Below are 24,290 nucleotides of genomic sequence, written 5' to 3' on the forward strand. Positions count from 1 at the left end.
AAAAAAAGAGCACTGTTTTCACCAAAAGTTTATTTGAAAGTGTGAAATTGAAGACATTACTTGGAAAAAAATATATCGCTCAAATGGCCACCTCCCGAGTTGATGCATAATTGTGCACATTTTCAATCGTTGCTCGCAAAATATCTGGCTCCAAATTGGCAATTTCTTCTTCAATGTTAGCTTTTAAGACTTGCAAGGTTCGTGGTTTGTTGTGGTAGACGCGAGATTTTAGAAAGCACCAAAGGAAGAAGTCTGGTGCTGTTAGATCTGGCGACCTGGACGGCCAGTTCAAATCTATAAAACGGGAGATCATTCGACCTGGAAATTGGTGTCTCAAAATCTCCATAGTTTACCAAGTTGTGTGAGCTCCATGGCTTGGCAACTAATTCACTATATATCTACATCATAAATGTCAAAAAACAGTGACATTTGGCGCCATCTGCAAAAATTGCGGCCAATTAAAAATATGATATTACTTTTGCGCCACCTTGTATAATCATTCCGTCAAGTATTAAGTATTGAAATACTTAACTTCGCCAAAAAGTAACAATATTACAATAGTTTAAACCAATCTCAAATAATAATGTTCTTTTGAACTTGATTTTGTATCATTTATTAATATAGAGAGTATATAGAACATGTTATTAATTTGAATATGTAGTCTAGCAGAAAATAATACCCTACTGAAACGTTGAATATTATATGAAATAAAAGTTTACCTCTAATGGATCTAATATGTACATTACTGACAGATATTATTACATAAATTATATCCATAATGGAACATAATTATAATACGTTAATGATATTATAATTTTCATGTACAACAATTATTTTTATATTATGATCAATAAATTTTAATTCATCTTTTATTCAACAAATGCCATTATTCTTTTATATTATTTTAGTCTTCAAAGATAAAATGAAGCATTGAGTTGAGTCAACTTTCGGGCGAAATTCCCTCGTCTCCATCCAAACATACGTATGTTTATATGGAGCCACAGCTCCGGTGATATTACGTAAAGTGGTTTACACTTGTTCCAGACACTTTCCTTTGATTATTATCTAGAAGCACACGGTGCGCTTTCCTTTGAACTTATATATATATACGTACATATATACATATACAAGTACATTTTCGTCTTGTTCGCCTTGCGGAGATGATGATGACGATACTAAGTTTTGCAGCAGACTCGTGGGATCTGTGCCATCCTCCAAAGATGTTCTATCGCTGTCACAGGTATCGCGTTTCCAAAGTTGATAGACACACTTTTGCATTTTACTTCTTCGCATCTCAAAAGCACTGTCACATCCGAAACGTTAATAAATATTGCATCTCCTTATCATATATGATAGGATAGGATACTCCAACAGCATTGCATTTTTCACTTAGAAAACTTCTATCTGAATATAGCGAATTTAAAATCATAACTATGTTAGTTTTTTTTACTTGTTGTATAGGTTGTAAATGGAAATTATGTCTTCACTTCGTTAACTAAAAGTTTCATTTAGAATACGTGCTGTATGGAAAAGCTTCGGTCCAGAGCGTGGAGTAAATAATGACGCAATTTCCGGTTTTAATTAAAATCAAATTTGCGAGCGAATTATTATTTAAGCACTTATACTTAAATTAACGAGACGCTTTATTGCTGCTGCTGCTATAAAACGTAGCGACAATTATTAATTCTTAAATGCAGACATAACAAAATAAATATAGAGGAAAAAAAGACAACAGACAGGTATGAATATCTTGCAAAGCGTTAGATATTGCATAATCCATTTAGTTTAAAGATAGTTACGTGATATGTAGTAATTTACAAAACACATATAACTTCATAACATAGTGAGAAAATAATGTGGCTTCATAACACCTTACTTATAATTGTCAAGCAATTACATTTATGTGAAGGTAGCTACAAACCTCGAGACAAGTACCAACTAACTACTTGTCAAGTATTTAGTTGTGTAACGTTTTACACATGACATATAACTTCATAACTTACTGAGAAAATACTATGGCTTCATTACTCTTTGTTTATAATTCCTTATATATAAACTTACATATATACGAAGTTAGCAACGTACCTCGAGACAAGTATCAATTAACTACTTGTCAAATATTGAGTTGTGTTACGATTAACACAAGACATATAAGTTCATAACTTATCGAGAAAATACTAGGACTTCGTTATTACTTATGATTGTGATGTAATTTGTATTAAAATGAAAGTAACTACATAACGTCGAAACAAGTGTCAAATAACTTCTCAAGTATTTAGTTGTGTTACGCTTCACACAACACATATAACTTCATAACTCACTTCATATTCCATACTTATAATTTGCAAATAACTTGTATGTATATGAAGATAGTTACGTACCTCGAGACAAGTACCAAGCAACTTTTCAAGTATTGAGTTGAGTTGCCATTATCACCAAACAAATATCTTCATTAACTTATGAGAAAATACTATGATTTCATTACTCTTTATTTATAATACTTGACGTAGCATATTACACAGCTACTTCGCAAGTATCGAGTAAATGTATCTATAATGAGTAATATGTATATTTTACTTTACAAGTACATCGAGATACATATTTATTTGTACTTTTGATACATCGGTTAATAAATATTCAGTTTCATAACTTGGTAAATAACTAGTATTTACATACATTCTGCAAATATTGATATTATCAAGAAAAAGAAACTACTTGTACATGCGTAAATCAAAAAGTAACACGAATTACAAGTATATAAATTTCGATCACATGTACTTGATAAGTTTTATTCTATAAGTATAGCTAACTTTGGTATTTTTTACGTATACTTGGGAATTAGTAAATATTTACAAAACAGTCTATAGTTAGGAAAACAACCCACATACCATAAACACTATATAATAGTTACTTTAACCATCACTTTAGTGTTCCGTCAACTCTGGTACTTCTTGCTTATACTTCAGAAGTAGCAATAAACTGTAATCATGAAGACAATCGATTATAGTATAATTTTCAAGTATCACGTAATTAGCAGTCACATTGAGAATATCTCTTAATAAATGTATATAGCTATATATAATACCAAAATAGTTACTTTCCAAGTATCACGTAATTAGGAGTCGCATTAAAAAGTCTATTCATACGTTTCAAACCAATACATTGAGCAAAGTCTGGGAGTAATTCTCAATAAAAATTAATAAAGGAGGGACGTAAGGATTGCGTTAAGGGAAACCAATATCGTCGATTATATTGGGTGATAAAGATTTATGGGGACTAATAAATATCGAGCATTATATTTTGCTGACGCGTTGATGGTATTGTTCGGGCAATTCCATTCGCTGATTAATAGCCCAAAAACGAAGTGGAATTAATTAATATCACATAGTAATCGACGTGAGCGGCGGGAAATCCGAAATTAGATTCGATCCGTGTAATGAAATCGCTGAATATTATACGAACAATAGCTGTAAATGACTTCTTTAGGGATGATGCATAGCCCTAGTTCTGATATATAGAGATCATTTAATGCTACTTCCATTTAGTATAATCGATATTATAATATAGTAGAACCTCGGCTATCAAGCATAATTTGTTTCTAAAAACAGTTCGCTAGTTTTTTTTCTTGTTCGAAAACGAATATGGAAAAAAAAATGTAGCCATAACTAATGATACTAAAGTGCTAACATATTTTTTTTTTATTATGACTATAACAAATATTGTATTATACAATAATAATATTGAAAGTCAATTATTTTCAAAGAGATTGAGTCACAATTTAATTGTTAATGAATTGTTTTAAATCAATGAAAACGTTAATATTAGTACAAGTTGAAAAAAGATATATAATTCAACGGAAGAACAAAAAAGTAGCTAACATTTTCACAGGAAATTATGCAAACGGCGAAAAGGCGCGTTGCATTTCGAACGAATAAAGAGATGTATGCAAATTAATTGCAATAGAGGAATCCGTGGAAAATGAACCATTTCACAACTTCGCAACGAGTTTTATTGTTTTTAATTGCACCAATTCCCGTTACGATTGCGCCCTTTTGCCGAGCACACAAAAAAAAGCAGACACAAACTTTTTATATCTTTCCAAGTTTCCTTCCATTTCATTTTACATACCTCAATCTAAAAAAAGTTTCAATGTTGATCGTTTTTAATTTTATAGAAAGATATAAAATAGAGAATGTATAGTATTTAATTCATTTCATCTACTTTAATACATATTTCAATGTAGATTCTTGTTATAACATGAAAATAAAAGCCTCAGTTTTTACTAATTAAAATTGAATGCTGGTTGAACACTTTTTTCAATTATCTTAAATGTAGAATGTATTTAAATTTTAATACATTTTATTACATCTAAGTAAATTTAATTGTAAATCCTTGTTAATACTGTGTAAAGGAAAACCTTGTAAGTTTTTACTACAAAATAGTATATGTATTAATTAATTGAAATTTAACACTGTTTGAACAGTATTTCCAATTAAACGTGGGTTTAGTGCAAATGCATTATCGATCCGAGTTCGGAAAACTTAACGAAATTATTTATCCTCCATTCCTGTAAAGTAGTTAGGAAAGCACTCACAAGCTTTACTTTTATTTTACGAAATAATAAAACCGATTTCCATGTGACAACAAAAAATAACTTTCTGTACAGTTTGAAACAATACGAATAGTGAAAAGTACAAAGTTTCATTTCAATTGATATGATTGATGACTATTATATTTAGTCATGAACTCGTATAGACGCGATTATTTCGTGGATATAAAATACGAAGTAGATGAAATATTTAATAAATCCTAATGGACAGACGTAAATATAAAACACAATATAAAGTTTGATAGGTCTCGTAAAAAAAGGGAGTTTATTGTTTGAAGTCATTTCATCTCTATAATCCGTGATTATTATTTGTTTCGGGCGCATTATGAAGCGCTAATGAAATTCACTAATTGGAGAGGATTTCAATCATCATTATATGCTCGCAGAGTCAGTGTTTTGATTCGACATTTATCAACCGAATTTTATATTAATTACAGAATTATATTGTCATTTTGATTTCACATTAATTAAGAGTAATATAGTTATTGTAATTTTCATTTTTATACTTTTAATATTTCTTGAAATCACCGTCTGCATCATCAATTTTTAATTAAGTCTTATTTTATTAACCAGAATTGATAACGCAAATGAGATATTAAAAGGTTCCGGTTTTCTTGTCAGAGGTATTTTTTTGTGTTCGAAAACCGAAGTTCTTCTGTAGTTTTATTAGATAATAAAATTGACAATATAACGAGGCTTAACCCTTTGTCGTCTGACGGTAATTATAAGTGAAAATTGATCCGTTTATGTGATCTAATTAACTATATTTCACTTAATATACGGTTTAAGCTTAAAATTGCCTGAATTTACTAAAAAGTGCCACATATATTTTCAAAATATTACAGAAATTAAATGAATATTTATTGGCAACTTAATTTTAATCTGTTCTAAAAAAAATACAACGTTTTTTTTATATTTTAACTTAAGGGTACGTGGTAATATCAACATTTGATGTATTTCCTTTTAATATACAATAAAATCTCATTCTATATCATTAATTTTCAATTAGTTTAATCTTAAGGAAGTGAGTTAATGACGTACGTGGGCAGTTTTCGGTATACCTGTTCGGGTACCGAGATATTCTTTTGTTCCTATATTTTGTTCGAAAACCGAAATTTTACTCTTGTTTTATAATATGATATAAACTTAACAATAATTAAAATATGATAGGTGGCGTATTTCAATTTTATTAAATTAATATAGAAGAGATTAAATTCCGCAAGTGCGATTTTGGGAGATTCCAGTTTACCAGTTCGGGTACCGAGGTATTTTTGTTTATTTTTTTTTTGTTCGAAAACCGAAATTCCTCTGTAGCTTTATTGGATAATATGGTATAAATTTGACAATAAAATAAGTCCTAAAAAAAAATAAATAATTAAAAATATTAATTTCAACAATACAAACAATTGTAATTTAACATTTCCATGCAATAATAATGAAACAAAAAGTCAACTGATACAAAGGGCTAAAAAATATTACTTGATAATATCAATATTATTAAAATATAAAAGTATTTCTATTTTTTTGTGTAATATTGTATGAAATCTCATCATCAATTTTTAATTAGCTTAATCTTAAGCTTTATACAATAAAGGTATTTCCTGCATACCTGTTCGAGTACCGAGTTTTTATTTGTTTTGATTTTTTTTGTTCGAGAACCAAAGTTTTATTGAATAATATAATGTAAACTAACGTATTTCTAATTTATATAATAAATTCATATAAAATGATGATTAACAATTAGTTAAATTATAATTAGTTTCTGTATTTCCAAAAAATATTTATATTTAAGTGCTAGTTAATCATAAATAAAATCATTCCCACGCGCTTTAATGGATTATTTTATACAACATTATTATAAACATAATTAAATTTAGAATTTTAAAAACACGTATACAACAAAATATTGAGTTCTAATTAAAGAAGTGTCTTGTTATTATTATAATTGGAATTTGCGAGAACGTTTAATTAATGTCAGATCCTTAAGAAAGGACGTTTCGGCGATCGTTTTATTCGTACAAATAATAATTACAAGGCACGAAGGAGGCAAGTTATCCGAATGTCCGTCAAGAGTTTAATTAGATATTCAGAGTTAATGGAGTTTATATAATCCGTACATGTGATGGAGATTTGTGAAATATACTGCCCACAGTGTCTTAGGTTGTCGGCGCGGACGGTGACAGTCGGTGAGTTAATTAATATCGATAGATATGTTAATTCCAATGAAATCTATTAACGCCCGTTGTCTTAACACACACTGTGAAATGACACTTCCGTATCCAGCGGTCAACTACGAAGAGATGGAAACTGCTCATTATGTATTCCCATCGGTCGGAAATATAATTAAAACCTGACATAAATCAAAATGTACTTGTTGTTTTGTTTTCTCTTATTCGTTTTGCTCGTTTTGTATTTTGTCTTTGGTTCGATGTTAATTCAGTTATAAACAACGTGAAAATGAACAACTGAAGAGATATTGGTCCTTAAATTATGTTTGACAATCATTTTGATAAATAATGAGAATATTTCAATTTGGTTTCATGAAATATTTGAAAGCTCTAGTGCGTATTAGCAATACATCAATATCTCGTATAGTCCGGCTTCTCTATAGTACGATATAGTCAATATAAAAGCAGAAAGAAAAATAAATTTCGAATTAATTATAGACAATTATAGAAATGAAAGAATATTTTCAATTTTTTTTTATAATTTATATTTCTGTCTATTTAAAAACATTTTGATGGAAATTTAATTTTCATTCAAACACGAAATATGTACACAATTTTTTTGAATACATATTTGAATAAAATTCACATTTTGAATTAATTTTGCGAAAAATAATGCCCTTAATAGACAAACTCATTATGATAATAGCTTTTCGTTATAACCTGTTATATAATTTTAATATAAATTTACATATATTTTATTTAGTACAATATTTAGTAATTTTGTGTGTTGTAATTTTCCTAAACCAAAAGAAATATTAAAGTTATTTTTTTACAAAGAAGAATTATAAAACTAAATATAACTAAATAATCTCAATTCATATATAAATATTCGTATAGAACAGTTTTAACGTCTAAATTGGGTAGTATAATTAAAAATTGTAAACTTTTGTTATGCTAAAATATAATATTTATAATATCATACAATTTTAAAGCTAAGCTTCAAAATTGTATTTCATAATAACTTCATTAGTTTTAAAATAATTTCAGAAAGTAATGTACAATTATTTATATTGTATAGTGAATATTATTTTGACTATTCATAATAAAATTCCTTTCAATAAATCATAAGAAAATATAAATAAAGTGAAATAAAAATTAAATTTATTAATGAGAGTGAAATATCTATGAAATAGTTGTAATAACGAATAAACAACTACACTTAATCCCAATCATAAATTGTTTTCTTTTAATCTAAAAAGAAATTGATATAAAATATGCTAATTAAATAGTGAATAAAAACACTTGGTTTGAGAAGTAGACAAATGAAGTGAAGCTGTTAATCTCAAGAAGAACTGAAATAATAAAATACATATACTATTCACTACTTGCTGAACAAAAACAAACAGTTTGAGGAGTAGTAATAATGGATACACGATAATAGTTTGTTAACTTTATGTTTAAGCAACTATGAGAAGACTTGTGGTCCTAGCAGGATTCGAACCAACTCTCCCCAAAATCCGCTTAAAATTCCACTTACGTGTTATTGTTATTGCGCAAGAGCTGGCGGTAATCCCGGAGGCGACAAGCAAAACCCATTTGTCGAAACAAAGGAAGGTCTCCTCACCCTTCTTCTTCTTTATCTGGGCCGCATTAAGAATAACACTACGGCCGTCCGCGAAAGCCCACATTTAAAGATAACAATTTGTTCGCTCTCCCACAGTTTTCCCTTCATTATTTCGTCCTCCATCCTCCTTCTTTTCGCACGATTCATCTTTATTAACTCCCTTCATCCCTACACTTCACTCCACCCACCTGCACGTTCGTCCTGGCGAGGGCAAGGACGAACCAAGGAGAAAGAGAGACAAGATGAGGCAAAAAAATATAATATAAGAAAAGCACGAGAATCGAGTTATTAAATTCCGGAGCTCTAAAGTGAATGCGAAAAGAATCGCGTTATTGCGCAATGGGCATGGATCGAGGTGGATTTCAGAGAGTCATGTTTATTCAGTTGCGATTTGAATAGCACGCCCTTATTTATTTACTGGCGCGTATATTTTAATGTCTAAATGGATTATGCAATCTTGGATGATGATGCATGGTGAGTGAACCTGGGCCGCTGCTGTTATTGATTCATTACCAATCGTATTAGAAAACCATTTATATGCGGCTTACTAAGATCTATGATAGCGTAGGTATCTAATATTATTGTGAAGTGCCAAAGCGACTTCCTTGTGAACAATCTCTTGTCGGCTCATTTACAGATTACTCATTCAATGACAACGAATTAATACATAGTAATTTGTATCATATTATTTTTCTCAATAAGCAATATTATATTATCACACTCAAAGTCTGTACAGGCTAATTTATTATTTAAAAAAGAAGTTTGGTTATATCTATTTGGAAATAGTTTATGAAATTTGTATAATAATACCATTTTACATATTTGTCTCATGAAGACAGTAAAAATTATGAAATTAATCAAAATAATTTATTTTTCATTACTTCTTCTGCTTTATTATAATTATTTATATCTCAAAATTCATAATATTTCACTTGATCTGAATATATAGTTCCTATTAAGTATTACTGGTATGTGATTTTTAATTTTACAGTTATAATACATGATTTAAGTTTTTAACAATGTTGATTTCAATTTTATTTAAAATAATTTGTATAAATTGCTAGATTATTATATAAAACAAACATCTACAAATATTCTTTATTTTTTATATTATACAGCAGCGCTTCTCAACCTTTGGGTCCCAAAAAAGTGTCTCGCAATATTTTCAATGACAGCTGTCACCTTGTGCCAAAGCGAGGATCTGGTAAATACTCTTTGTAATTGGGTCGCATATAAAAGGAGTGACCAGGCAATGGCTAGCGAGCTACATGCGGCTCTTCAAGAGTTTTGTTGGTGCGGCTCCCAATATTTTTAGGTAGGTAACTATGGTATATAATATAAATTTAATATGTTTTAATAATTTTATAATGATTTATTGTATAATAATTAGTAATATTCTACGTAACTTCTTTATAATACTGATATGTTATATTTTACAGTACTATTGAGATATTTAAAAAAATGTAACTGAGAAGTATCTGATTTCTTATAAATCTTGATTGATAATACCAAAATGTCTTATTATTTATCTTATAGATTTTAATTTATTATGCAAAATAACCTAAAAAAAAAGTAACACAATTTGAATTTTCCCATTTTTATGTATTTATTGTAATTTTTTATTTGTTATTCATTCAAAGTATACTATTCAATTTTTTTATTAAATATTTCATTCAACAAGGGCGGCCGTAGCCGTGTGGCTATATCTGATAGGTCGTTGGCTCAATTCCCAAAAACCAACAAAAAATTGTGGTGGATGTTAAACCCGAAAGGGGTAGAAATAGGGCCGGAAAAGAAAAAAAAATCATTCAACAATAAATTGATATACAGGTTCCCCGACTTACGAACTCCCGAGCATACGAACATAATTCTAAATGCTCTAACTTGTTTCAAGGAGTTATATAGTAATAAAAAAATTGACTGTTCAAACAAAAATTGATAATTTCTTTAATAATATACAATATTTTTAAAAGATGAACTAATTGAAAATATTTTGTTTATTTTAATCTATTTTTTCAAATTTATGCAGTCAGTAATATGGAAGTTAACGTATATAAAAGTAAAAACCATGATAAAGTGTGGTAGGATAAGTATATTTTGAAATTTTTAATATTCCCCCGACTTACAAACAACCCTTTGTAACGGAACTAATTCGTAAGTCGGGGGATACAATAATATTTTGAATGAAGACAATAATAATTAAATAAAAAGTGAAAAATATCAACGATTTAACAAAATATTTATCTTGCAGGTTTTATCAAATTTTTATTTTTACTAATAGTTTAATGTTTATTTTTATTGCTTAAAGTCTTATAATAAATACTTTTATTAAAACGTATCAATATTAATTGTAACATAAAAATATCAAGAAATTTTCTGTTAAATTAAATCATCGATGTCCATAATTTCAATCAACTTTATCTAATATTGGAGAAATTTTAAGAAAATTGTATCCTTTACTAACCTAATGTTATGTAATGGAAAGTGGAAGAAAATGTTTAGAAGTAATGAGAAAAATGAAAGAAATTTGTGTACTATTTTTTATAATTAATTTTATTTTCAAATTTTCAAATTGGATTATAGCCAATTTCTAATGTAACTCTTAGGATCTCTAAGGATTATATAAAATTCATTATTAATGCATTGCAATTAAAAATTAATTAGCAATTAGCATTATTAGAATGTAAAAGGTAAAACCTGGAATTAATGGAAGATATACTGGAGAATATACCTAACGTTTCCTCATCTAAAATGAATCATTAAACGAAATTGAAGAGAGCCAATTAATAATTTACCGTCGGACGGGAAAATTTCCGAAGATAAATCGGACAAACTGCAAACTCGGAACAAGATTTAATCCACACAGTATGTGTGTGTGTGTGTTTTAGTGGATCCAATTCATAAAACTCAAATCGTCTGCCCCTCTATACAGATATATATCTATATAGAAGTCTCGTTCACCGAGAATGGATTCAATAACTTCCGACTAAAAGATAGATTTTTCAATCGGGCGTATTAATTTACTTCATTTCCACCGAATATACAAAAAAAAAACACACAGAGAAAATTTCGCCACGGGAAGGATTAATAATATAAATGAATGGAGCATTGTAGTATGCTCAGCTGCCTTCTTTTTTTTTCTGCGTTCTTTTCTCGCTCTTTCGTCGTAAAAAAACTTTTCCAATTTCTTAGGAACGTTGAAAATTTATTACCAGGGCGTGGGGCATATCTGCAGACGCAAAGAAAGAAGAAAATGTGTACTTAAATACGTACTCCTTTTTTTCTCTCTCTAGTATTTTTCCGTTTGGTATTTGCTACTTCATCACTCGGATTAATACCAATGCTCGCCGTTTATTTTTTAATCATCATTTATTCCAGAAGTTCGGTCCGTTTCGAGTATATTAACGTATTAGATTATGAAGGTTTTTCAAGGATTCAATTAACTCGTGAGAAAATTACATTTATGTAATATGTATTTTCATTATTTTTCAGAATTATTTTCAATTTTTAGTAAAATATTACTTCTTCTCTAATCCCAACATCGGAAATATTTGCTATGAAATTTTCGAAAATTTTAAACAAATCTATTATAAATATGGTCAGTTTCTTCCAAAATCAACTAATTCATACATTGTTAAATATACAAAATATTTGTTTTTTTTTTCCGGGATTTTCAGATTCATTTTTAGCAATAAAAAATTAAGATTGTATCCAAATTAACTTACAAATTTTAAGCTAAACGTTCTATTAGAATTAAATTAATTTGAGAAAAAATGTAGAAATTTTCATCATTTTCCACAATCATTTTCATGTTTTATTCAAATGCGTTTTTACTTTTAAGTAATTTTCTGAGCAATAGAAATTACTCATAATATTTTATTATTTCTTAATGTACAAATTAATTTTAAAACCATGAAATTATGATTTTAATTAACTTTTTATCATTTTTCACAATATTTTTTATGTTTTGTTAAAATATTAAAGTACTTTTTAGTTAGATTGTAATCAATATAAATTGCTCATAATATTTTACTATTCAAATTTCAACATATTTCATTATGGACGTTTCACCATTTCCACCATAATTTGCAATTTTTTTTCAAATTTTACTGTAATTTTTTAATAATGTTGTTAAAAATACAAATTACAATTATTATTTCTTAATATCTATTAATTAATTTTCAAATTTTAACCTATGTCTTTCTGAACATTTCACAGGAATTCAATTAACTCCAGACATTTAAAATAATATTATTTTCATAATTTTCCACAATATTTTTCATTTATTGGTACCATTTTTACTACCATTGTTAACAATACAAATTACTTATAATATTTCATTGTTTCTCTTCATCCAGATTTATTTTCAAATTTGGGCCAGATTTAGAATCTTTATGTTACAAAACATTTTATTAAATAAAATAAAATAAAATATTTCTACAACTAAAACATTAATACTTTATTATTAACTCAATTATTTGTAGTTTTTAAATAAATTCAGTCTATTCATAATGGAATTGTATGCGCGGGCCATTTTAGATTGCTTCGGGGCAAGATTTGGCCCGCGGGCCTCCAGTTTGAAACAATTGCCTTATTAATCTAGATATGACTTAAATAAGTATCTAACAAATGATACATTTAGTACCCAAAGATCTAACAACTTATAAGAAATTGATATAAATATTCTTTATGAAACAATTCTTTATAAACTTCTTACATATACCAAAATTAATAAATCCAAATTAATTAAGTAAAAAACATGATTTATATTTCAAATGTAACAAATATTACTTCAATTGATAAAAAATAATGGATTTAAAGAACAAAATATAATTTCAGTTGTAAGCTTCACGTTTGATACTATTGTAAAAAACTACTTTTTTTGAAAAAAAGTTTCACATCGATTGGAAAATAACGCATGAACTATTTCGTTTCTGGCAGAAAATTTGATGGAAATAATAATGATAATGCTGATGAACAGCGAATTGACAGGGGAAAACAACAGAAAAAAAACACAATATAGACAGACGTAGTGAGAGGATCCTGAATATGGAAATCGGTGGGATCACAATTGGCTGAACAACCGGCGTCGATATACTGATTGCAATTGCAAAAATAACCCTGTCCCATCATCAGCATCATCATGGAAATCCCTTTGTTCCTGAAAATAGAAATGAGGCAGGATCTCCCCGGAGTGAATATTGCCACAACTAAATTTATATCGTTTCACTGTAAAAGTGTAATAATGAAACTGCGTCAATTAAAGCGCGTCCGTTTTATTTTATTCCACCTCTTTTTTTTCGCCTATTTTGTTGCTCTAATTGGATAAGTAATTTGCATCCGGTTAATTCGCCAACAATGGCGGAGCGAATGGATGGAAATGGAAGCGGTTTATGGAAATGCGTTACGTTGTTTTCAAGTGAAATATCAAAACAACAACAAAAAAAACTAGACACATTTGACAATGAGATATGTTTAAAACCGTTGGATTTGCTGTTTTAGAAGGTAGATTTCTATTATAAGAATGACCAATTTTGTTGAATTAAAAGTTTGGTTTGGTTTCGCATAGTCCTGGTAATCGATTTCACCAATATCCAGGATTAATAGAGGAACTAGATACTTACAAAAGTAAAATAAAGCGCATAGAAAGTGACTAAAGAAGTTTGTTACAATTTTGTTTCCATTATACCAAAGTCGGATATATTTGAGAACTTTAAAACCGCAAAACAATTGAGACAAAATAATTGTGCTAATTGTTTAAAATAATTTATTTTGCTCAATTTAAATTTATTTTGTAATAAACTGATCAAATCGGCACTGTGCGAGGTATTGAATTATTTTAATTGATAATTTTGAACGAATTGCAATACTTTTAATGTAAAAATAAAAATTTATGTTGAAGGAATGAAGAAAATGTGTGCAATGAATTTGCTTCGATGCTTCGAAGAACCTTTTGTGAAGTAAACTTTGCCGTTAATGAAACTGAACAAATTAGTTCACCGAAACTCGATCACCGATCCTAATGCAATCAGGACCCTAAATACCGTCGAGCCTCGCACGGATAATTTGAAAAGTTTTGGAATCAGAGATGCGAGAGTTTCCTTCGTTAATAATGAAAATAAATAAAACGAAATAAAATTCCACCCAACGAACTCTTCTGTAAAGTCCTTCAATTCAAATCAAATTTATTATCAAATATTTCATTTTTAATTACCATATTTATCCAAGTATAATCCGCACCATTTTCGAAAAATGTAAAGTTTAAAAACTGAGTTGGTCTTTATACAGTGATTTATAAATATTAAAGTTTTTTTTTCAAGTTTCTGGCTCCAAAATTAAGCAACGTCTTATATTTAGGTAATCATTTTGCAATTTCTATAGAAAAAAACATACATTTCCTAACTTCACTTCAGTAGTTTTAACTTATCTCTGTAATATGAAAGCTGTAGAAACTTTTTCTAACTAGTTTTATGTTATTCTCGGTTAGCGTTGTAATAAGTTGTAGTTATTTCGATTTTTTAAATACAGTGGAACCTCGCATGACGCGCAATCCGGGACTTCTCTTCTCATCGTCACTCGTTATGCGAAACATCGCTCGTTAAGCGAGTCCTTTTTCTAACTATTCATTTTGCACGTTAAGCGAAATGCTCGTTATGCAAGGTGCTCGTTGAGCGAGGTTACACTGTATTATGTTAAAAATAAGCAAGTGTTCATTTATTTTACTTCAATTTGATTATGTAATTTAATTTGATTATGTAAAAACAAATATTTTCATTCAATTGGTTTGTACTTCTCTGAATTATGATAATATTTGTAATAGAAGGACAGCAATCCAATTAAGTTGAAATGGAAATTAATTTCGAGACACATGATTCAAGTGCTTCAACACAATGCTTACATTTTTTTTGTAGTAGATAGCTGCCTCTGGCAGGACCAATTATGAATTGCACTCATCCGAATCAATAGTTCTATAATGAAGGATTACCTCCGGTTGCAAAGCATGACTTTATTTCGGCTCTAACCTTTATTAATGGTGCTTTGTCTCATTGAAACTTGTTGTAGACAATCCACTTAACATCCCCTTAGCAATCCACTTGAAAACTGAATTGTTTTCAGCGCGATTCATAAGTGAATAACAAACATAACTTAAGTTTATTATTTTCATTTCTCATAAATCAATATTTCATTTGATTCACTTAAATTATATTTCATATATAATTTTGTCCAATATTTATTTTATTTTTGATAATTCAACTTTGTTATTTGAAAATTTACTACAATTATATTCGGTTTTCAAACACAAATCGAAGAAAATTTTGTTTCCCAAACACGCAAACTTCCTTCTTTCACTATCTTCCAAATTACATAGTTTTTAATTTAAAATATATTCTTGAACAATTATACAGTGCAATATAAGATTTCAAACACCTCGGTTTCCGAACACAAATCAAACAGAATTTCGTTTCCCAAACAAACAACCTCCCCTTCCTCACTACCATTTACCATTCATCAACTCTCCTTCGTACAGAGAAATTGTAAAGTTCATTTAGTTCATAATAAACATAACAATTATAGTCGTTACAATAATCTTGTTTAAGATATTATGTATAATCATGTTTTTTGTGCTTTTATAGATGAACTTCTATTAAAGGGAGTCCCAAAATTAACGCAAGATTTTAATTTGCCGCCATTTTTATTTTATGATTCAATAAATAAATCACAATCTGAAGACTAAAAACTGTGTGTTTCTATTTAATTCAAATATTGCGTTAATTTTGGGACACCCTTTATATAGTTCAAATATACCCTTTATATAGTTTACGAACAAACTCTTGAATCAAATTATGTTCAACAACCGAGGTTACACTATGCCTAAATAAATACAGAAAAACAAAATCAATATTAAAATTTCATTATAACAAAAAAGTATACAATTTATTAAATTTTTCTGGCTACAAAATAGAACATTAAATTATTTCACGAAACGTAGGAAGTTACAAAAAATAAACAATAAATAGACTACTAGAGGAAATAACATTTTGTAAATAGACTTTATCCGTCGAAATTCCACGCCAGGACAACAGGACCAAAACACTATATAAAAACGGCAAACGTTTTTCCTCTTCCTCCATATTTTTTTTGTGTGCGCCATGTTATTGTGCTGCATGTATGTAATCTCTCTCTGTATTCCGGAATGTACGTCGGATGTTAATGGAATTCCAGCTTGTTCTCCCGGCCCGAAGAATTTTACGGTGTTCGAAAAAATATAAATAAAATGTGGGCATTACAGGAGTTATAAATAAGGAACGAGACGCGTACAATACATTTACCTTCATTAAAATGTTTTTAATTAAAAAACATATTTTTCTGTGTGTTCTCCTCTTCAGAAGTTTATATTTTATTACAAACAAGTTCATAATTGTCTAAATTACATAACGCAAAATATTTACATTTGCATGTTAAATTTGTTATGTTGCTAGAGTCAATAAATATAGTTGAATATTATATATAAATAATAATAACTCGCATAGTGTGGTTTCAATCAGTTCGGTAATACTATAATTTGAAAAAGATCGATTTTTTATGCAGTATGCAGTGTGCTGTCCCCGATTAGTCCGGTTTCAGACAGCAGAGGAAGTGGGACTAGTGGAATTTTAACAACAAAATTTGTATTCTTCAATTCTAATTTCAATGATTTCTTGATAAATTTTAAATCAACTATTTTTCGTGGAACTCCAAAAAAACCGTGGGCCCTAGGAAAAATGAAGAAAACGGTCCTACATATATGTTAAATTCACAATTTGTTGAAAACTTAAGATCGTAGAACAAATAAATTCACAGAATATAAACGTCTTTAATACTCATTAATTCAACATATTATAAACACATATTATAAACACATATTCAAAAACTCATTATTTTTGTATCTGTAAAAAAGTTTTTATTTATTAATTTAATAAAACGTGATAAATTAGTTCAAACAAACACAATAGTCCCAGATATAAATTGGTTTTGAAGTTTGCAGACATCGGATTAACAAAGTATAAATTACTGTAATACGCTTCAATCCTCTATTTTATATCGCTTTGTTGGGTAGAAAATAATTATCTGAAAATGAGGTGCACCGAAAGGCACAACAAGAAGTGGTGGTAAATAAGTGTGCTTCCCACAAAGGGGTCTTCAATTATGGGAACTATTCTTCCATTATCCAGGCGGGTTGCGATGGAGCAAGTTTAAGGAAGCGTTAATTTTTGAATAGGATCAAAGTTTCCAGGGGGGTGCTTAATTAATATTAAAAGTTTCAGCGGGAGCGGTAGGTGGTGCTGCATGAATAGGGGCAGGAGGAGGCCTGATTAAGTGCTGAAAAAGTGGCGAAACGCGTACACGTGCATACAGATTCGGTTTTCAGGCTTTCAGCATCCAGAGCTCGGCTAATGAAAGTACGCCAAGGGAGAAAAAAAAAGATGGATGGCAGAAGGTTAATTCTACGGCCGGGCCTAAGTAGGGCCCGCATTACACGGCCATAAAGAACAAGAGAATATAATGGAAAATTACAAGAAAAGGGATTAAAAACATTTGGGTCATTTGCAGATCGAGCAATTACCAAGTTTTAAGTTAATTCTCCTCTTTCTTTTTTTTTGTTGGTATTAAGCAATTTTCCGGTGGAGAATGGTAAATATTAACGTTTTCTTGCTTTGTTTGCGTGCAATTTTCTCGCGCCTCCCCCCGGAAAATATTTTCAGTGAACTGAGAACGTCGCTGCAAGGGAAGGCAAATCTAAAAGTAATTTCATGGGTAGTTTAAGCGAAACTAAGCTCCGAGCTCGCTATCTGAAATTAAACAATTTCTTCCTTTCCTCCTCCACTTCCACCGTCGGCTCGTTTCATATTCAATTGCCTGCGCCATTCATAAATCTGTTGCAGCAATCTCACACATGCATCTATTCTTTTCGTTACGGTATATTAAACCAAGATGCTAAGTTTTTACTGCAGTTTATAGCAATTGGAATATGGCCAACATATTTGCTATAAACTGTACTTTTTAGACATGTAAGTATATATGAAGACATTTCATTTATAAAAGATGAGTTTGCAAATTCTCACTTTATTATAGAATAATCAAAACAAATTCCTTTATTGATGCAGAAACTTCGATGATTATATATTAATCTGGGCCGTTTTATATATTTGCCACTTTGGGCATAGTGAACTTTAGTGCTTACGACCATTTTTGGGGCCCACATAATGTTTATATAATATATTATAACTAAATTTCAATAATAAGAAGTGCTATGAGTAGAAGCAAGGCCGTCTTATAAATTAGGCACAAAAAAGTGTGGAACTTAGGAAATTTGTCTAATTCCAAGGGACCACAACTTTTTGGACCCATGATACTATTCTGGGGGCTACAAATGAAATGAAAGCAATATTTAAATTAGATATTTGGTTATTTAGTTGCTAAAGTGCCGACACTCCTCCCCCGTCGTGATTTAATTAACTGATGCTTAGGGCCCACGGCAACCTTAATAAACTGTACTTTTTAGACATGTAAGTATATATGAAGACATTTCATTTATAAAAGATGAGTTTGCAATTTACAAATTCTCACTTTATTATAGAATAATCGAAACAAATTCCTTTATTGATGCAGAAACTTCGATGATTATATATTCATCTTGGCCGTTTTATTTATTTGCCACTTTGGGCATAATGAACTTTAGTGCTTACGAACAATTTTCGGGTCCACATAATGTTTATATAATAATATTATAACTACATTTTAATAATAAGAAGTGCTATGAGTAGAAGCAAACCGTCTTATAAATTAGGCACAAAAAAAATGTGGAACTTAGAAAATTTGCCTAGTTCCAAGGGCCCACTACAACCTTAATGCGGCACTGGGTGGCCAGGGTCCCTGTACATGCAAAATCATATAAAACGTATAAATATCGACCAGCCTCAAACTCAATAATTGTTGAATTTTGTAATTATTCAATATAAAGTAAAGTATTATAGAGTATTTAAGTATAAAACATTTGAATAAAAAAAAGTGAAAGTTAAATCAACGTAAACGTATTTTTGCTCAGATTGAATAAAATCTGAAGTAAGACGAATGTTGCATTTATTTAAATCTGTCGGAATCAAATGGTATTAGGAGTAAGAGGATTAGGTGCGTAATCCGAAAGCAAAAAAAAAAGAATATAAACGAAACGAAATGCGTCGCAAAGAAAAGTGTTTCGGTGTACGTTTTAATCCGTTCGAATGTAGATCAAAAAGCGTTACGAGGCTACTCTTGTGCAATCGATGAGGAGGGCCCCTCTCGTTAGAATATTCTATGCTTGTACAAGAGTTGCAGATTTCCAAGTTGAGATAGTATTCTGGATATAGATGTGTTTTATAACCATGCACAGAAATTGCGCCTCGAAAAGCGTATACATATATTTTATGGATGGGGATTTCACCACTTTTGTGGGAATCAATATTGTAATCAGGCCACGACCAGGCGTAGAAGAATCGAAGGAAAAATTGCCTTTACCCCCGCTGCCCCGATACAACTTTCCGATTTCACGTCGAATAAAGTCCAATGATAAATATTCTTTCCTTGCTTTTCCTAATACTGCGTACAAAGGATCCATTTTCCTTTCTGTGAAGCGTTTCAATATATAAATCATTCATTCCACTTTTCCTTCAATACACAACCAAATGTGGTTTTACTTAAAATCCATATATTTACCAATACTTTTTGAGTGCCTCAATAAATTACACAATACAAATTTTATGTAAATGTATTTTTTATTACTTTTTTCTTAAACAAGAATTGAAACCAATTCTAAATTTTTTTCTATTCTTTTATAAGATTTTATATCAAATATTAATATTTAAATTTAAGTTCCACCAAATAAATTAATTCACAAATATCTATCAAATTTTGAAAAAACATATTTTATATAGCAAAACATTTTTTTTACAATTTACTTTTAAATCAATTTGTTGAAAGTATAAAAAAGTATTCAATCAAAGTATATTAAATACTTCCAATTTTTCTAATTCGTATTTTAAACAATAATTATTTGATCAACACAATCTCTTATAAGCATATTTGGAAGTTTTTCAATCACTGTAAGTTTCTTAATTCCAGAAATATAGATATAACTTAAACGTACAAGAATGAACAGAAATAATTTAATTTATAGAGATAAATACTGGAGAATTCACAAGTAAATGATTTATATGAAAATGAATAAAATATTTGATTTTGGTTTGGCTCAAAATTATGATTTCATATTAAATTCTATAAGAAATCTTCAAATTTGTCATCATTTATTTTAACATAAAATATTATTTTTATTCATACAAGAAAGATACTAAAGAAGTTTTAAGCAAAAATGTGAAAAGCACATCAATATTAAGTGAATATTACGTAAAAGCTAGACTATTAAGTTTGAAATTTTTTAGAGAATAGCTCAAAAAAACATATCAATCCAATCAAATTCAAGCAACAAACTTTAAAATTATAATGGAAAAGAAAATGTTAAGTAAAATGAAGTTCAATAATGAAATTACATGAAAAACGCTAATAACTCTAAATTATACTGATTACTCCTCAAAAATTCGCAAGTTACAAAAATTTGATAATATTAAGTAATATCTTTTTTTATGACTCTCGCCAATATATCATAATTATTATTAAGAAATATGAAATTGCTAATTTACAAATTTATAATCAAAGAAATAAGAAAACTATTTTTTGCCTTGATATATTACTACAAAAAAATATTCTAAATCACAATTCTAATTCGCAATTTAGTTGAAATTAGATCAAATTTCGTTAAAAATAAATAACAAAATAGTAATTTCCATTGTCTGGGTATTTTTTAAGAATATCTGAAAAACACTGAAAAATCATTTGAATGAAATTTAAGAAAACATAATTAATATCTTTGTATTTAATGAATTGTATGGTTATTTACCAATTAATAAATAATTTACAAATTCGTAGACAATGAGTAACCCACGGATTCAGTAGTTAATAAATAATTATATAGGAAATAATATAAAATATAATATAAGAATTGAACAATTTCCAGTATAAAAATAAACAATAAAAATGTGAAGATCAAAAGTGACGAGAAGCTGAAAATAAAAAATTAAAATATAGTTGTAATTTGATAATAGTAACAAAATATTTAATTTGATTAATTATGAATGGATTCACTGAATATTCACTAAGAATATATTAAATTACTATGTCGTCCAATAAAGGAGAAGTGTTTAATGTCGGTCACAATAAAGTTTAGCCGGATGAAAGTGTATTTCCGAGTTTCTGTGAGGGGGCGAAACAGTTTGAATAAGTGGAGCGAATGCATAATCTATTTAATATTGTTTCGAAGAGTTGCGAGAGCTCCAAAAAAATTTGACTTGCTAAAATTGGGCGGCTAACCCTCATCACTTTACGCATTTTGCATCATAAAAGCAGCACAAATGAAGCTCACATCAACAACAGCAACAAAAAAACTATATATTTACATCCACACCAACAACATTTTGAAACAGAGGCGTACGTCCATACACAACGAATCCTGTTGTAACATTACACACACACACAACATGAATGCCCTATTTATAAACGCGCCAATTTTCCATGTATTTGCATAGGATTACAGCTGATTAACATAAATCTGATGAAACCTGTACACGCTGAATTATGCAGTTCCTGCATATTCTAATTGTAATTTTTACTTGTGCGAATTTGCAGCTGAAACAAATTGAAAAATTTAAAAAAAAATATAGCCCGAAGTAAATTCATAACGTGCGTTGCTTCGATTCATAATCATTTAGAATATATTATTGCAGCTCGTTGCAATATAATGCATAAAAATAATAAAATAAAAAGGTGAACAATAAACCGGACGGAATTTTCGAGAAATTGAATAACTTGCGAGAATACTCGCCGACTTGGTAATTCGATCCTCTCAACTTGCACACGCTGTCTGCGAGTCGTAAAATAATATTTGGATTTGTGAGATTTTTCACCTTATTCTCCTCTGAACTTTTTAACTGGAAAGTTTTCACCATGAACGACTTATATTTTCACCGCCTTTGAATTATTCATATATTATACCTTTATTTAGTTTCAATGTTATAAAAGGAAACCTAATAAACATATTCCGTACATATTGTAAATATGTATATCCTGGATCAATATACGAATTTGTATAATACCTTCAAAGTATATTCATAATTATCATAATTATTATAATCATATCTATGTATTTTCATAAATATTAAACAATTTTAGTTGCAGAATCAGTTTTAAAAGTACCTAACCTTACATAGCCTCCAATGTATTGTTTAACCTAACCTCCAATTAAACGTCGTAACTTAATGCATAATCTAACCTCTAAATTAAATGAATCAGTTTAAAATGCCTATCCTCTCGCCTATATCCAATGTAAATCTTAACATAACCTTTAATTGGAAGTTAGGTTAAGGATTACATTTGAGTAACCTCTAAAATAACTAAAAATCAGTTCTCAACAATTGAATTGCTTATCCTCTGACATAGCCTTCAATGCCTATACTCTCGCCTGTATCCAATGTAAATCTTAACCTAACCTTTAATTGGAAGTTAGGTTAAAGATTATATTTGATTATAGTCTCTAAACTAACTGACAAGCAACGTAACCTATTTCACAACTTGTAATTAAAATATTAACCAAACCCTTAACTTAAGAAATAATCTTCATAATAATTCTTCATAATTGAACATATCCTCTTTAATCCTCTTTAAAACCCAATTAAACAGCTAAGGTAATATCTACCTAATGAGGTAATGAACCTAACCTGTAACTTCAGCTTTAACTAAACCTTCAATAAAACTGAGAACAAGCTCAATCCAATTAATAATACCTATCTTCTCAATTTAATTCTTAACATAACTTCCAATTAAACGTCTAATCACAAATTATAACCTTAACATCGGAGCTAATAAATGTAACCTTTTCAACAATCTAGAAACTTAAAAATATAGTAATAAATCTAAACCACAAAACTAATCAAGACTTTGATTAGTTTGTATACCATGAAATTAGCTTATAAACTATGAAAATTTAACCATAAGATATATAGAGACTTAAACAACAAAATATGTTCATTTCCACCTGTATTTCAATAAATGGAAAACCGCATTTAGAAAACATTTACGTGAGATGATAGATGAGAGTTATGCAGCTAAATGTGTGTGCATCAAAGGGAATTACATGATCAGAGGCAACGCATTACTGGCGATGCAATAGCCACCAACATATTAAACTAGATGATGAGTTCCGAAAGTGGTTTAATATTTGATGGAATTCGTGGAGCGTTAGCATTTAATATACCATACCAGATGGCTGCTGCATAAGGCAAGCCCCCTCCGGCTTCCAAAGCCCATCGACCCAAATTCATAAAGGCTCCATACAAAATCGTAAACATTATAGATAAGATTTATCACAAGCTATAAGCTACATTGTACTTTTTTTTAATCACATATTTAACCTAAGTGCATCATGTGAAGTCGTGAACTGGTACAAGTATTATACAAAACATGGAAATGTAATTATTTTATAGTTTAAAAAACATCTCGCTTGTACTAAGTTGTACTTGTCAAGTACTTTGTTAAGAGACATGGCACTTGTGTTAGGTTACTTGTCTAGTATCATGTACTTAATACATTTTGCAATAACATATTTAAACTTGTCAAGTAACTTGTACTATGCTAGTTATAAAACAGTTTCAATAATTTAAGAATGTGTGCAACAATACAATTAATATTTATACTTCGTAAGTAAACGAGAACTACTTATCAAGTAGTAACAACACAAATTATATTATATGGGTTACGTGTTTTA

General features: G+C 29.2%; 1 protein-coding gene across 2 annotated transcripts in view; it reads right to left on the bottom strand.

Moving 5' to 3' along the window:
- LOC108568856 (testican-3) overlaps positions 1-24,290 on the bottom strand; it is a 166,237-nt gene that overhangs the window by 44,060 nt on the left and 97,887 nt on the right. The gene's annotated exons all lie outside the window — the stretch shown is intronic.

This window comes from Nicrophorus vespilloides, unplaced genomic scaffold (assembly GCF_001412225.1).
Source record: "Nicrophorus vespilloides isolate i.1.1-1 unplaced genomic scaffold, Nicve_v1.0, whole genome shotgun sequence".
Taxonomy (NCBI): Eukaryota; Metazoa; Arthropoda; class Insecta; order Coleoptera; family Silphidae; genus Nicrophorus; species Nicrophorus vespilloides.